We start from the raw sequence: 14,269 nt of genomic DNA, 5'->3' as shown, positions 1-14,269 counted from the left end.
AGTGAGTGAATTAATGATTTATTTTGTTTTATTTTGTTAACGAAATCTATCAGGTCTTTGAAGTACTGTTTTATTACTATATAGCATTATTTTTTAATTTTAAATACACTACTTAATTTCTCATTTCGCTATTTCGTATAAACCAGTGGTAACACAGAGTGTAATTTTAAGATGTAATTTTCTATGTCTGCTCAAAACCAAGGAAACAACACCATATCCATGGAATCAAGGAAGCAAGTGCAATTTAACCGAAGGCAACCACATCTTGTCTGTAGCTGCACATGAGTCAGAGGACATTTCAAATCAGAGTCAGAACTCGACATTCTTGCCAATAGGTTGAATATCGAGAACGATGCATAATGTTAAATAACTCATGGGCGGGTCTCGTGCGTAGTCACCTCCTCGTGGTGAGACCTGGTAATTGGCATGGTTTTCCAAAAATTAATCGGTTGATTAATCTTTGGAAAACGATACCAAGCCAAGAACTACGCAACAGTCCAGTTTGGATCACCAAAAGCTTCTAAGAGAATTCTGTTCAAACTATGTGATAGTCGAAAACTAGTATTAAAGAAGTGTGAATTTAGTCTTAGTTTGCAGAAACTATTAAAATGATAAAAATGGATATCGTATTCAATCGTTGAAGTTGCCAATTTACGATAAAATTAAGAAATTGTTCAATTTGATTTTGTCATAATGGAAAAACCGTCGTTTGCTATGTCAAAAGATCGTTACCGTTTGATTAACATCTCGTCACCTTGTCAAGGTATATAAGGAACACGGAAGTCGCGCGCGAGCTCTTTTGTGCCCGAAATTCCGGAGGGTGAACATCGAAGAAGAATTTAAATATAAGGTAAATAAAAAAAAATCAAATAACAACATTGCAACTAGCAATTTACAACGTCTAAACCATTAATTTACAACACTTAAGCTATAAATTTATAACATTTAAGCAATTAATTTATAACATTTAAGGAATTAATTTATGACGTCTAAACTATTAATTTATAACATTTAAGCCATTAATTTCTAACATTTAAACTATTAATTTATAACATTTAAGCCATTAATTTATAAAATTTAAGCTATTAATTTACAACATCTAAGCCATTAATTTACAACATTTAAACTGTTATTTTATACATTTATGCTATTAATTTATAACATTTAAGCTATTAATTTACAACATTTAAACTATTATTTTATACATTTAAGCCATTAATTTCTAACATTTAAACTATTAATTTCTAACATTTGAGCCATTAATTTCTAACATTTAAACTATTAATTTATAACATTTAAGCCATTAATTTGTAACTTTTAAACTGTTATTTTATATATTAATTCATCCCATTAATTCAAAGTAATTATGCTCTTAATTTATAACAGTTGTACCGTTAATCGGATGTAACTCTACATTCATTGATTTAAATCAATACCATCAATTCGTAGTGAGTGAATTAATGATTTATTTTGTTTTATTTTGTTAACGAAATCTATCAGGTCTTTGAAGTACTGTTTTATTACTATATAGCATTATTTTTTAATTTTAAATACACTACTTAATTTCTCATTTCGCTATTTCGTATAAACCAGTGGTAACACAGAGTGTAATTTTAAGATGTAATTTTCTATGTCTGCTCAAAACCAAGGAAACAACACCATATCCATGGAATCAAGGAAGCAAGTGCAATTTAACCGAAGGCAACCACATCTTGTCTGTAGCTGCACATGAGTCAGAGGACATTTCAAATCAGAGTCAGAACTCGACATTCTTGCCAATAGGTTGAATATCGAGAACGATGCATAATGTTAAATAACTCATGGGCGGGTCTCGTGCGTAGTCACCTCCTCGTGGTGAGACCTGGTAATTGGCATCCTTTTCCAAAAATTAATCAGTTGATTAATCTTTGGAAAACGATACCAAGCTAAGAACTACGCAACAGTCCAGTTTGGGTCACCAAAAGCCTCTAAGAGAATTTTGGATGATCTAGACTGGACTGCACCGTGGGACATCGTTGGACACCGTGGGACGACGTTGGTCCAGTATGGATCACCAAAAGCCTCTAAGAGAATTTTGGATGATCTATACTGGACTGCAACGTGGGACATCGTCGGTCCAGTGTGGGTCACCAAATGCCGCGAAAAGAATTTTGGATGACCTACACTGGACTGCAACATAGGACGCCGTGGGACAACGTTGGACACCGCGGGACGCCGTTGGACACCGCGGGACGCCGTTGGACACCGTTGGACACCGTTGGACACCGTTGGACACCGTTGGACACCGTTGGACACCGTTGGACACCGTTGGACACCGTTGGACACCGTTGGACACCGTTGGACACCGTTGGACACCGTTGGACACCGTTGGACACCGTTGGACACCGTTGGACACCGTTGGACACCGTTGGACACCGTTGGACACCGTTGGACACCGTTGGACACCGTTGGACACCGTTGGACACCGTTGGACACCGTTGGACACCGTTGGACACCGTTGGACACCGTTGGACACCGTTGGACACCGTTGGACACCGTTGGACACCGTGGGACACCGTTGGACACCGTGGGACACCGTGGGACACCGTGGGACACCGTGGGATATGTCTTGGCTATGTCGAATCCATTCTGAGCTCATTCTGTACAATGATACTTATCTGACTTGGAACGAGATATAAAAATCTATTCTTTTTTTCCACTGAGTCTTGCGGTTATTTTGTGCACAGGAGTGCGTCGCGTGAGTCCATTGATTCTTCTGAAAGATCCCGATGTATGAAATGATTCCCTTATTTCAAACCAATTTTTAATGAATTATCTTATTGTTTCTAATTGAGTTATAACGTCATAAACTTGCAAATTAGTAACAGGTAGATTCAAATACCTCGAAACAAGGTTTCGCGCGCGTTTGCACAGTATTCTTTAAATATATTTAGTGGCGAACTTTTGAATTCTTGCAAATATTTTCCATTATTTAAAACACGCGACTGTAGTGTATTATTGGAATGTATATTTTGTATTCTAATAACGAAAATTCACAGTATATATTCTAATTGCGAACAATATAATTCTTGCAAACGATTGCATTGCATTTACGTTATTCATGAGCATTTGTTTGCTATCGAAAAATATCTCACAATTTTCAACTAAATAATATTTTTCAAACTTGTTCCAATTTCTTAATAATAATTTTTAAGCGTAAAAAAATAGCAGTATTTTCTAAATAAACGTTCGATAGGAAAAAGAAGAAAATTGTCGAAACGAGGTTTCGCTTCTTCCTCGCCCCCCCCCCCCACCCGCCCTTAAACAACCACCATTTCCACCACTGGACTTTACACGGTTCCTGCCTGATATTAGTCTCCCTGATGATATTCGCTGGGATACCGCAGCATCCAGGGTAACGTCCTCTGTTTCTCCGCATCGAACGGTGAGTCGCATGCATTTTTGTTCCTCCGGTCACTCAATCATGTCGTAGGATGAAAGGTCCGAATCGGCACGGGTGACCGGTTGTATTACGTAGAATTTTGTTGCGAGCATAGTGACCGCGGGTATTTTTATACCCGTGAGTAGTAACATTCTTTTTTGAAATTTATTAGTTTAGGATAGGTCTTCTTGCACAGCGCGAGTATAATAATTAGTTTAAATACATACACTTGAGAATATATTCGTGTTATTATAAATATGCATGTTAACATTCCTTATAAATATTTGCAAATGGCAAATATGTACACGAATATACCTGTTTAACATAAACATACTTGATTTTAAGCAATGAATTAATCGTGACAATATCAAGTCACGTTCGTTTATTTCATTTCGGTTAGAATTTAAAATATGAGTCAAAATTCATTTTTTCCCGTACAAGAATGTGTGAAATTTTACGTGCAAGAAGACACTTCGTGACAGGCAGATTTTTGAATCAAAGCAATAATTTTGAACACTGCTTCTGCACTTTCGAGTATGTGCTTTGATAAAGAGATCGCCTGAGAATATTTCTTTCTTAGTAATATATTTAGAGTCAATTATTCCATTTGATCGAGTCTCAGTCTTTTTCAATTAACGCTACCTTTTTTGCAATATTAAAGTTTTGTTCTGATTTATTAAATTAATAAAGTAGAGTTACTTAGTTACTATTAAATTAATAAAGTAGATTTAATCAGATACGAAGTAGTAAAATATAAAATCAAAGAACGTTAGTCCGTTAAATAAAAATTACACGAACTAATCATTTCTTTTAGATCAGGATTTTCAGGTTTAACCCTTTCCGTGCCCATTGTCAGGATCTCATTCACGTGCCCAGGTGCTACTTGAATGGGAGAAAGACACTGGGCACGATGATCTAGAATTAAGTAATGTAATAATTTGTCAGCGACTGACGATGCGTTAGTGTACCGTGCACGACGTATTTTCCACGTTATGTGTGTGTGTTGTTAGGCCGTGGAACTGCGTCGCTTTTGTTCATTCGTTAAAACATCAAATATTAAAAATGTCGAAACATATATCGATTCAATTTACGTCTCGATACAATCACAATTTGTGATAATATCGCCCACGCGATTAAGTGTAACCACGCTTTAAATATTGACGTAAATTACAATTATAATTCCAAGTTTACTTACATTTATTTTAACGATATCATTTTCTCAGACGTGTTTTATCACGTTTTACGCAATGGTCACTAGCCTTCGTCAGTCGATTTCAGGAAAACGGTACGTACCTTAGAGTGTGCATGGTGTGTGTTAAGCTCGGGTGTCGGAGGCGTCCCGGGACGTCCTCTCTAGTGTAGGACCTTTGCGCCCGAGCGTTTGTGTGAGAACCGTGGAGCGAGTGTGTTGGTGTGTCTGTTTTGCCATTTTTAAATATAGCGCTAGGTAGGATAGGTAGTATACTTTCTGGTATGTCTGTTAATTATAAGTAGGTAGGGCCGGGCAGGTTGGCACAGTCTCTGGTCGGGTAGGCGCGTTTTCGTGTGACCAACCTGTTTCTGGAAATCTAATTTGAAAAATCGACGGTGAAACTGGCACGAGTAGAGCATGCACTCGTCTCTGGTTTTGCCTTTCGATTTTTCGAATTTCGCGGTCGCGGTCGCGAATGGGTCGAAACGAACGTTTATTGCTCGAGCACGCACATGCGAGTGAGCAACGATTACTACTGTGATCGTTGGTCAGTCCATGTGCACTCCAATCAGCTTCCGCGGTTTATATTTTTATTTTACCTTGGTAAGTTTTTTTTTTTGTTTGCGATTTAGAAGTCTCGAGCTTAGATTTAAGTTTCAGCGGGCATTGCGCCCGAAGAAAGAAGAGGCTATAAGCCGAAGAGGCCCGGCAAACTGCCACTCAAGAGGGCAACTACTAATGGCTGCCCATCCTCTGGGTCATCCAGAGCATGGGAAGTCATTATTGTTACTACTTTGTCACTATGCTCGATTTTAGTATTTGTAGTAGTAGTAGTAGTAGTAGTAGTAGTTTGCTTTTTTGGCCGATGTATATATCGGTCCATCGTCCCATTGGGCAAATCGCGATTTTTCTTATTAGTGTTGCGACAAATTAATTACGGGTTGTATTAGAGTTGCGAAATAACATCGCGGTTTTTCATTAATGTGGCGAGAAAATGATTACGGTTTGAATTAGAGTTGCGATAAAATGATAATCGCGTTTGCTTTAGAGTTGCGAATTACGATATCGCGATTGTCTTTTGCAATTTTTAGAATTTTTCCTGTTTTCTATTGTTTAAAATTAGATTATAAAAGTGTTAGTTTTCAATTAATTTTATAGTATTGCAAGTAGCAATACCAGAATATTTAAAGTAGCTTTTTTATATAGTAAATAGTAATTTTTATTAAATTCACTATAAGAGTTAGCGTTGCGATAATGTTCCATCGCGAGTTCTGCTAATTTTTCCTGTTAGCGTTGCGATAATGAATGATCGCGTTTTGTTGAGTAGAGTTGCGTTCATAAACTGCCCAAACCCTCCGACTGCAATTGTCGGACACTGTTCCTGGATCACACGTACAGCTGCAAGAGCTGTACAAGTGTGATCATTCATCGGCAACCTCCTACATGGTTGCACTGCGATATGTCAGCCCTCCACTCGCGATTTTTTTTATTAGTGTTGCGACGAATTAATTACGGGTTGTATTAGAGTTGCGAAATAACATCGCGGCTTTTTATTAGTGTCGCGAGAGAATGATTACGGTTTGAATTAGAGTTGCGATAAAAAATAATAATCGCGTTTGCTTTAAAGTTGCGAATTACGATATCGCGATTGTCTTTTGCAATTTTTAGAATTTTTCCTGTTTTCTATTGTTTAAAATTAGATTATAAAAGTGTTAGTTTTCAATTAATTTTATAATATTGCAAGTAGCAATACCAGAATATTTAAAGTAGCTTTTTTATATAGTAAATAGTAATTTTTATTAAATTCACTATAAGAGTTAGCGTTGCGATATTGTTCCATCGCGAGTTCTATTAATTTTTCCCTTTAGCGTTGCGATAATGAATGATCGCGTTTTGTTCACTAGAGTTGCGTTTACAAAATGCCCAAACCCTCCGACTGCATTTGTCGGACACTGCTCCTGGATCACACGTACAGCTGCAAGAGCTGTGCAAGTGTGATCGTTCATCAGCAACCTCTTAAATGGTTGCACTTCTATCTCTCGCTATTAGTGTTGCGTATTGCTTAAATACGAGTGCGTAGATTTATACTTATTAGAGTTGCGTATCAAATATCGGGAATTTTCAGACTTTTCTTTTTTTTTTTTAATGGTAGATTAGATATAACGAAGCACTCATCGCGTTTGATTTTGAGAATTTTCTGTTTCATAAATATCAGTAGTAAATTAGTGTTGCGAAATAAGAATATTCAGTTCCACTCTCGGCATGTTGATCGGGTTTATATAGAGTGGAAGACGATTGAATTTTAGTAGCTCTTCTGGCTACTGCTTTGTTTCCTTTTCAGCTCCCCTTATTACCACGTTTATTACTGAAAATACTGCTATAAGACATATTTCTTTGTCAGCGTTAACGGTACCATGACTGCTAAAATACAGAACTTTATTACAAATGTATAATATATATATATATATATATACCCAATATATATAGATACCCAAATGATTTTTCTTCCATTGTCTGATTGTTCAGGCTTCTTCCCGTCCCCTATTTTAAAAAGAAACATATTGCGGTAACGTTGGAGTATATAACTTTTCGATATTTTCAAAAGTATAGTACAACGAGTCGTATGTCTCTTTTGCAAGACTCAAAATTGTATACGCAATGTCAATAGTTTCATTTCCATTCTTTCGTTCCAAGTTAGACAAATGTATCTTTGATACCGAATGTTGCCAGTACGGTTGCGAATTACTGTACAATGTCTGTACTGATCGATGTAATCGTCTTCGCAAATTAATCAGTTGATTAACTTTTGGAAAACCACAACATCGATAAGTACAAACATTGCACAATAATTCAATACCAAGCTAAGAACCACGCTAATACAGTCCAGTTTGGATTACGAAAAGCCACGAAGAGAATTTTGGATAATCTAAACTGGACTGCAACGTGGGACGCCGTTGGACGCCGTTGGACACCGTTGGACAACGTGGGATACCGTCGGTCCAGTTTGGGTCTCCAAAAGCCTCCAACAGAATTTTGGATGATCTAGACTGGACTGCACCGTGGGACACCGTGGGATACCGTCGGTCCAGTTTGGGTCTCCAAAAGCCTCCAACAGAATTTTGGATGATCTAGACTGGACTGCAACGTGGGACACCGTGGGATACCGTCGGTCCAGTTTGGGTCTCCAAAAGCCTCCAACAGAATTTTGGATGATCTAGACTGGACTGCAACGTGGGACACCGTGGGATACCGTTGGTCCAGTTCGGGTCTCCAAAAGCCTCCAACAGAATTTTGGATGATCTAGACTGGACTGCAACGTGGGACACCGTGGGATACCGTCGGTCCAGTTTGGGTCTCCAAAAGCCTCCAACAGAATTTTGGATGATCTAGACTGGACTGCAACGTGGGACACCGTGGGATACCGTCGGTCCAGTTTGGGTCTCCAAAAGCCTCCAACAGAATTTTGGATGATCTAGACTGGACTGCACCGTGGGACACCGTGGGATATCGTCGGTCCAGTTTGGGTCTCCAAAAGCCTCCAACAGAATTTTGGATGATCTAGACTGGACTGCAACGTGGGACACCGTGGGATACCGTCGGTCCAGTTTGGGTCTCCAAAAGCCTCCAACAGAATTTTGGATGATCTAGACTGGACTGCAACGTGGGACACCGTGGGATACCGTCGGTCCAGTTTGGGTCTCCAAAAGCCTCCAACAGAATTTTGGATGATCTAGACTGGACTGCACCGTGGGACACCGTGGGATACCGTCGGTCCAGTTTGGGTCTCCAAAAGCCTCCAACAGAATTTTGGATGATCTAGACTGGACTGCAACGTGGGACACCGTGGGATACCGTTGGTCCAGTTTGGGTCTCCAAAAGCCTCCAACAGAATTTTGGATGATCTAGACTGGACTGCAACGTGGGACACCGTGGGATACCGTCGGTCCAGTTCGGGTCTCCAAAAGCCTCCAACAGAATTTTGGATGATCTAGACTGGACTGCAACGTGGGACACCGTGGGATACCGTCGGTCCAGTTTGGGTCTCCAAAAGCCTCCAACAGAATTTTGGATGATCTAGACTGGACTGCAACGTGGGACACCGTGGGATACCGTCGGTCCAGTTTGGGTCTCCAAAAGCCTCCAACAGAATTTTGGATGATCTAGACTGGACTGCAACGTGGGACACCGTGGGATACCGTCGGTCCAGTTTGGGTCTCCAAAAGCCTCCAACAGAATTTTGGATGATCTAGACTGGACTGCACCGTGGGACACCGTGGGATATCGTCGGTCCAGTTTGGGTCTCCAAAAGCCTCCAACAGAATTTTGGATGATCTAGACTGGACAGCAACGTGGGACATCGTTGGACAACGTTGGACACCGTTGGACACCGTTGGACACCGTTGGACATCGTTGGACACCGTTGGACACCGTTGGACATCGTTGGACACCGTTGGACACCGTTGGACATCGTTGGACACCGTTGGACAACGTTGGACAGCGTTGGACGTCGTTGGACATCGTTGGACACCGTTGGACATCGTTGGACACCGTTGGACATCGTTGGACATCGTTGGACATCGTTGGACAACGTGGGACATCGTTGGACGTCGTTGGACAACGTTGGACACCGTTGGACACCGTTGGACACCGTTGGACATCGTGGGACGCCGTAGGACATCGTGGGTCACCGTGGGACGTCGTGGGACACCGTGGGACATCGTGGGACATCGTGGGACACCGTGGGACACCGTGGGATGCGTACGTTTTAGTCTTAATTAATCGTAAGGTAGATACCTATGTCAAGTGCATTGTGAACTCATTCTGTACAACGACATTTATCCACCTTAGAACGAAAAAAAGAAAAATCTCGTCTCCCTTCACTCGCTTACCACACAGTACTTATTGTACTCGCGATTTATTGGTTCGCGATCACTCAGTTCTTTCAAACCGTAGCGTGACGTACTCGCTCGCGCGTATTCCGCGTACGTGCGGGTCAACGTGCACTGGACAACTCTTTGGATTCGTAAGTCGCCCCAAGGACACCTCTGTCCTGGTGACTGCTCGACGACTGCTCGACGTTCGCATCGTATCGCGGGAGTTGTCGTCGCGCCGGTGATGCTGGTGAATCTGTTGGGGATTCAGTCGTGGATCTGCAGTCCTGTCCGATTGGTACTTTGGTACTCGGTCAGGGACCTGCAATTTCACGTCCTCCGTAATTCTGTTCGGGCCCGCGGGAGTGGACCCCACTGTTCAGTTGAGGTCAATGCCTTCGTAATCCTGTTCAGCGGTCCCTCCCCGTGAGTGGACCCCACTGTTCAGTTAAGGCCTCTTGCCTTCGTAATCCTGTTCAGCGGTCCATCCCCGGGTTCCACATGTTCAGTTGGAGTGTGTTAAGTTGCTGGCCTATGTGCTGGATCCACGGCTGAATTACCCGGGGATCACTAGCATCATCGTTCGGCGCCATCGACCGCGACTCGTGTAAGTTTCGAACGGCGAAACAGGAATCGAGTTACGGTCAATTCTTGGGCTTTCCGCTGAACCTCGGGGTTATCTCGTGTACGGGGGTACGTCGCGTAGGTTTGTTAGTTCTTTCGAGAGATCGCGATCTCGTTCGTTTCGGGCGCGCCGCGATTTTTTCCCTTATCATCTGATTCATCGGGCATTTTCTTGTTTTCCCATTTTTAAGGGATACTTATTGAGATCACGTTAGAGTTTATAAGTTTTCAGTATCTTCAATATCTTACAGTGTCGCAAAAATAGAATGATAACTAGTTTAGTACAGCGACTCGTATGTCCCTTCTGCGAGACACGAAATGGTATATACCGTGTCAGTAGCTACATTTTCTTCCTTTCATTCCAAGTTAGATAAATGTGTGTTTGATACCGAATGATGCCAGTAGGGATGCGAATTATTGTACGATATTTGTACTGATCGATGTAATCGTTGTGTGGGAGATGGATGTTGCGTTACGTAGGCTTTGTTCTACGTTTGTAAAGATTCATGTAAGCGCTGCGTTGGAGATATGTGTTTCGCAGTTAGGCTACGAAACAACTATCTCTTTACGCAGGCCCATGATCAAGTAGAGTCAGAACTCGACATTCTGGCCAATAGGTTGAATGTCGAGACCAATGCATAATGTTGAATAACTCATGGGCGGGTCTCGTGCGTAGTCACCTCCTCGTGGTGAGACCTGGTAATTGGTATGGTTTTCCAAAAATTAATCGGTTGATTAATCTTTGGAAAACGATACCAAGCCAAGAACTACGCAACAGTCCAGTTTGGATCACCAAAAGCTTCTAAGAGAATTCTGTTCAAACTATGTGATAGTCGAAAACTAGTATTAAAGAAGTGTGAATTTAGTCTTAGTTTGCAGAAACTATTAAAATGATAAAAATGGATATCGTATTCAATCGTTGAAGTTGCCAATTTACGATAAAATTAAGAAATTGTTCAATTTGATTTTGTCATAATGGAAAAACCGTCGTTTGCTATGTCAAAAGATCGTTACCGTTTGATTAACATCTCGTCACCTTGTCAAGGTATATAAGGAACACGGAAGTCGCGCGCGAGCTCTTTTGTGCCCGAAATTCCGGAGGGTGAACATCGAAGAAGAATTTAAATATAAGGTAAATAAAAAAAAATCAAATAACAACATTGCAACTAGCAATTTACAACGTCTAAACCATTAATTTACAACACTTAAGCTATAAATTTATAACATTTAAGCAATTAATTTATAACATTTAAGGAATTAATTTATGACGTCTAAACTATTAATTTATAACATTTAAGCCATTAATTTCTAACATTTAAACTATTAATTTATAACATTTAAGCCATTAATTTATAAAATTTAAGCTATTAATTTACAACATCTAAGCCATTAATTTACAACATTTAAACTGTTATTTTATACATTTATGCTATTAATTTATAACATTTAAGCTATTAATTTACAACATTTAAACTATTATTTTATACATTTAAGCCATTAATTTCTAACATTTAAACTATTAATTTCTAACATTTGAGCCATTAATTTCTAACATTTAAACTATTAATTTATAACATTTAAGCCATTAATTTGTAACTTTTAAACTGTTATTTTATATATTAATTCATCCCATTAATTCAAAGTAATTATGCTCTTAATTTATAACAGTTGTACCGTTAATCGGATGTAACTCTACATTCATTGATTTAAATCAATACCATCAATTCGTAGTGAGTGAATTAATGATTTATTTTGTTTTATTTTGTTAACGAAATCTATCAGGTCTTTGAAGTACTGTTTTATTACTATATAGCATTATTTTTTAATTTTAAATACACTACTTAATTTCTCATTTCGCTATTTCGTATAAACCAGTGGTAACACAGAGTGTAATTTTAAGATGTAATTTTCTATGTCTGCTCAAAACCAAGGAAACAACACCATATCCATGGAATCAAGGAAGCAAGTGCAATTTAACCGAAGGCAACCACATCTTGTCTGTAGCTGCACATGAGTCAGAGGACATTTCAAATCAGAGTCAGAACTCGACATTCTTGCCAATAGGTTGAATATCGAGAACGATGCATAATGTTAAATAACTCATGGGCGGGTCTCGTGCGTAGTCACCTCCTCGTGGTGAGACCTGGTAATTGGCATCCTTTTCCAAAAATTAATCAGTTGATTAATCTTTGGAAAACGATACCAAGCTAAGAACTACGCAACAGTCCAGTTTGGGTCACCAAAAGCCTCTAAGAGAATTTTGGATGATCTAGACTGGACTGCACCGTGGGACATCGTTGGACACCGTGGGACGACGTTGGTCCAGTATGGATCACCAAAAGCCTCTAAGAGAATTTTGTTCAAACTAATTGATAGTCGAATACTAGTATTAAAGAAGTGTGAATTTAGTCTTAGTTTGCAGGAACTATTAAAATGATAAAAATGGATATCGTATTAAATCGGCAAAACAATATCGCCGCTACAATGTCGCTTTATTATAAAATAATTTTACATCTCTGCTCCCAATGCTTAAAAACTCTGTATGTAAATGGGACCCGAGCGTAGTTACCTCCTCGTGGTGGGTCCCGGTAATTGGTATCGTTTCCCAAATAATAATACACCAAGTACTATTTTGAATATTAGTATTAGTATTTGAGAAACGATATCAAGCTAAAAACTACTTCAATATAGTCTGGTCTTGATCATCCAAAATAGTTTTGGAGATCTAGACCGGACTAAGACCCCCCCGCGGGGGCGCCGTGGGACATCGTGGGACACCGTGGGACACCGTGGGACACCGAGGGACATCGCGGGACACCGTGGGATGCGAGCGTTTTAGCCTTAATTAATCATAAGGTAGATACCTATGTTAAGTGCATTGTGAGCTCATTCTGTACAAAAACACTTATCTATCTTGGAACGAAAAATAAAAATCTCGTCTCTCGTGATCCCCTCGCTTGCCACACTGGAAAAATTGTTCCCGCGATTTATCGGTTCGCGGTCGCTCAGTTCTTTCAAACCGTAGCGTGACGTACTCGCTCGCGCGTATTCCGGGTACGTGCGGGTCAACGTGCACTGGACAACTCTTTGGATTCGTAAGTCGCCCCAAGCACACCTCTGTCTTGATGACTACTCGACGACTGCTCGTCGTTTGCCTCGAATCACGGGAGTTGTCATCGCACTGGTGATGCCTGCGATCCGCAATACTGTCCGATTGGTACTTCGGTACTCGGGCAGAGACCTGCATTTCACGTCCTCCGTAATCCTGTTCAAGTGACGAACCCGCGGGGGTGGACCCCACTGTTCAGTTGGGGCCTTGCCTTTGTAATCCTGTTCAGCGGTCCCTCCCCGGGCCTTCATTTGTTCAGTTGGAGTGTGTTAAATGGCAGGCCTATTTGCTAGATCGCTAGTATCATCGGTCGGTGCCATCGACCGTGATAAGATCCAGACGACGTGACAGGAATCGGGCGAAGGTCAATGCTTGGGCTTTCCGCTGAACCTTAGGGTTATCCGGTGCACGGGGGTACGTTATGTAGGTTTGTTAGTTCTTTCGAGAGATCGTGATTTCGTTCGTTCCGGGCGCGCTGCGGTTTTTCTTTCATCGTCTGATTGTTGGGGCTCCTTTTCCGTAGTAGCCTCATATTGTGTCTTTCGTTCCAAGTTAGACAAATGTGTCTTTGATACCGAATGCGGCCAGTAGGGTTGCGAATTATTGTACTGATCGATGTAATCGTTGTGTGGGAGATAGATGGTGTGTTATGTATGTTGTTTTACGTTTGTAAGGATTTATGTAAGCGCTGCGTTCGAGATAGGTGTTTCGCGGTTAGGACACGAAATAACTATCTCTTTACGCAGGCCCATGATCAAGTAGAGTCAGAACTCGACATTCTTACCAATAGGTTGAATGTCGAGACCGATGCATAATGTTGAATAACTCATGGGCGGGTCTCGTGCGTAGTCACCTCCTCGTGGTGAGACCTGGTAATTGGCATCCTTTTCCAAAAATTAATCGGTTGATTAATCTTTGGAAAACGATACCAAGCCAAGAACTACGCAACAGTCCAGTTTGGATCGCCAAAAGCCACTAAGAGAATTTTGATAGGATCTAGACTGGACTGCACCGTTGGACACCTTTGGACACCGTAATGCATCTTTTGATCA

This window comes from Bombus vancouverensis, chromosome 7, assembly GCF_051014615.1.
Source record: "Bombus vancouverensis nearcticus chromosome 7, iyBomVanc1_principal, whole genome shotgun sequence".
Classification (NCBI taxonomy): domain Eukaryota; kingdom Metazoa; phylum Arthropoda; class Insecta; order Hymenoptera; family Apidae; genus Bombus; species Bombus vancouverensis.
This window is presented reverse-complemented; position numbering follows the sequence as displayed.